Consider the following 3,579-nt stretch of genomic DNA (forward strand, 5'->3'; position numbering starts at 1 on the left):
ACTCCCAAGGAGCACAGCAGGAGCAGACAGCAGCAAGATCAGCAGCCAGAAAGGGAGTGCATGGTGGTGGGGTGGTGACAGCACACAGGGGAAAAGTGGGGGGACTGAGGAGATCAGCTCCCCACAGGTACAGCAGGAATGGCAGGGAGGATGGCAGGTGATCAGGCAGCTCTCTGGGGGAGATAGGCAGGAGGGCAGGGAGGTCTTCTTGAAGACGGGCAGTAATCCAGACGCTGGAGAGAGAAACCCCAAATAAGAATCGCTAAGGAGCAGCTGCAGAGCTCTGAGCCTGCCTGCCAGGTGTGCCAAGTGCTTGACTCAGATTAACTCACGGGAGCCTCACGACATTGCTATGAGGTGGTGGCTGTGAGCATTCATCATCGCCGTATCACAGATGAGGAAACTGAGCAACTGAGTGATGCAGCTGCACAGCTAGCACACACTGGAGCCAGGATTTGAACCCAGGAGGGCCTGATTCTGGAGCCTTGCTCTTAACCAGAGCTCACTGTCAGTGCTGGGGGTCTGGGAGTGGGGTGGAGGCTGTGGAGGAGGTTGCATTCGCCAGCCCCATCCCCAGCTTTCCACCCTGCTGTTAGAAACCCCAGTTCTCCTACCTGCTCCCCAGATTCCAAGCATTCCCGCCTGCACCCCCTCCCCCCGCCCCCGCCGTCCCGGGACCTCGCCGCTCTACTCCATCCTTAGCCTTCCGTTTTGCTCCTAGTGATCCCAGTCCTCCCAGGCCACCCCCCCACCGATCCCTTAGAGTCCATCCTGGCCAGAGAGGCTGCATCCTCTCTGCCCATCCCCAGCGACCCAGCCCTTCCCCGATGTGTGACGTGTACCCACCCCTCACCCCCAGCTCTTCCCCGAATCCCAGCTCCAGCTCGGTCTCCAGCTGCCAGGCTGGAGCCAGGTCGGGACCATCCGGGAGCGGGGGCACCCTCCCGGACCCCGGCTCGCCGTCGGGGGCGCCAGCTGCCCGCACGCGCGTCTCCCGCCACCCCGCCGCCGCAGTGCTTCTGAGGTCGCGGGTGCGGAGGCCGCCTGCCGCCTACAGCAGCCCCGGCCCCGGAAGAGCACCAGACAGACCACAGAGTGCAGTAAATAAGCAGTGAGCTTTTCAGGTCATCTGAGCTTTTAGCAAATTTTTTAGTAAAACCTACATATGGAAATACCCCAGGAAAATGCAAATATCTCAGATGAGATCCCTGAGACAGGCCACAGGCTGACCCCAGGGAGGACTGGGGCCTGAGGATTCTGTACTTTTCCAGCCTTGGGCTCCATGGTCCCACAAAGTGGTTAGGTCTACCTAGGACCAGGCCTCCCCTCCGTAACTAAAAGAGTGGGTGAGTGCTCGGGTTGGGAGCTCTGATCTAGACTTATTTTTTCTTTTAGGTCACCAAGAGGTACCCCTAATCCCTGAGCTAGGGGTGGTCCAGGCCCTGGCATGAGAGTGATGCTTGCAGGGACAGATAGAAAAGCTGGTGCCCAGGCCTGCTGTCCTCCAGGTAAGGACAGTGTGCCACCCACCATCTGAGAGGCAGGTGGTGTCAGGCCACAGCACTGGGTGCCTGTATCCCTGGCTGTGCAGACAGCAGTCGTGGAGGCCCTGCCCTCTCCACGTGACCTTCTTGTGCTCCTAGATTTCCTCCAGCCATTAAGCACTTTGAGCCAGTTTTCTGTGCATCTCACCTGACATTTTTACCTGATTGAAACACGATAATGTCAGCTGAGCTGCCAGGATTCCTGGAGTAGCTCTTGGAACCTGGGTCTTGGGTTCCAGAGTGCTGACAGGACTGAGACAGAAGGAGCCAGGGAAGGCCACACCCTGGGGCTGAGACTCTCTGACCCAGTGGAAATTGGTGGCCTGGCCTCATGACTCCAAGCAAGACATGCTGTTCTCAGGTCACAGATCCCATGAGCTTTTGTCGGGTACCAGCCTCCAGCAGTGTCCTGGCACTAGTGGGTGCTGATCCCTGAGCCACAACTGCAGTTCTGGGTTTTGGATTTGGTAAAACCACCTAAGGGACAGAGTCCTGGGATCAGGTTTAGCAGAAACCATGGTGTATCCCAGGAATGGTGTGTCACTTCCGCTTTCACCAAATGTGCACACAAGCTGCCCCCCTACCTCCATCCTGTCGTCCATCCCTAGACCAGCCTCCCACACAGCAGGGACAGTCTCTTACCTTAACCACCAGGCCACTGACAGGGGCAGGTCCATGTCACTGTAAGGAAACCAAAGCAGAACTCAGGACCTGCACCAGGCTGGGAGCCAGTCCCCTCCTAAGTGGGCCAAGGGGAACACCACCCCTGGCCCCATCCACCCCAAGTCCAAGCCCAGGAGACCACCTAGGGAAGGGAGAATGGGGCCTCTTTGCTGACACTGAGAAAGCAAGACCTAAGAGAAGAGGGAGCTCAGGGCTAGCAGGGGAGGCTCCAGGCCCATAGAGAGCTCACGCTGCACACTGGGGTTGCATCTCCTGGGCTGGAGGCTGTGCTTTCTGCAGAATCTGAGAAAGTCCAGTCCTGAGAGGGGACGGTGCTGCCCAGGGTGGGTGGCTGAGGCCTGACAGCAGTCCCCCAGGGAGTGACCACATCACCAGGCAGGAGTCTAGGTAGCCTGGCCTGAGACCTGCCCAGTGCACTGAGGGTGCACCTGGAGCCCATTTCATCTGATGCTCCCAGAATCCTCACAGTGCCTGACCTCCCAGCATGCACCTGCCTCTCCCTGCACCCTAGCAGCCCACCCTGTGTGTTCCCTGGCTTCCTCCATCCTGTGCAGCCCATAGACTCTGGCCATCTCTCTGGCCACTCTGGCCCTTCCTTTACCTTTGTCCTGTCAGAATCTCTGTGCAAGAGCTCCCAAGTCCGTCCAAACACCTGCCTTGTGCACTTTTAACTGGCTGCTGAGCACCACTGGGCCAGCCCAGCTGTCCACAGGGCCCTCGATAACCCACATTGCCCCTGGCTCTTGCAGCAGTGCTCAGTCACCCCCATGACCAGGTCCCTCCTGACCAGACTCCACACGTCAGGTCCTCCCTGACCACGTTCTCACTGATTACACCCCCTTCCCCAAGCCCTACCACCAGGCCCCAACTTCCAGGCTCTCAATGACCAGGCCTCCACCAACCAGGCCACACTGACCAGGTCCTTACTGACAAGGCCCCACTGACTATGTGCCCACTGCCAGGCCCCCAATGACAAGGACCCCACTTATCAGGCCCACTGACCAGAACCCCACTCAGCAGGCACCACTGCCCAGGTCCTAGCTGACCAGGTTCTTATGAACCAGGCACCACTGACCAGGTTTCACCAATCAGGGCCCCACTGCCAGGCCCCACAGATGAGAGCACACTGACCAGGCCTCCAGTGAACAGGCTGCCACTGACCAGGCCTGAGGTGACCTAGTGCTCCCTGACCTGGACCCTACTGAGTAGGCCCCACTGAACAGGCACCCACTGCTCAGATCCCCACTGGCCAGGTCACCACTGATCAGACAAGTGCAACAGAAGCTGCCACCACTGACCTAGTGCCCTCTGACCAGGCCCCCACTGATTTGGTTCTGCTGACTAGGCTGCC

The sequence above is a fragment of the Sapajus apella genome, unplaced genomic scaffold (assembly GCF_009761245.1).
Source record: "Sapajus apella isolate SASKATOON/1434 unplaced genomic scaffold, GSC_monkey_1.0 scaffold40, whole genome shotgun sequence".
Taxonomy (NCBI): domain Eukaryota; kingdom Metazoa; phylum Chordata; class Mammalia; order Primates; family Cebidae; genus Sapajus; species Sapajus apella.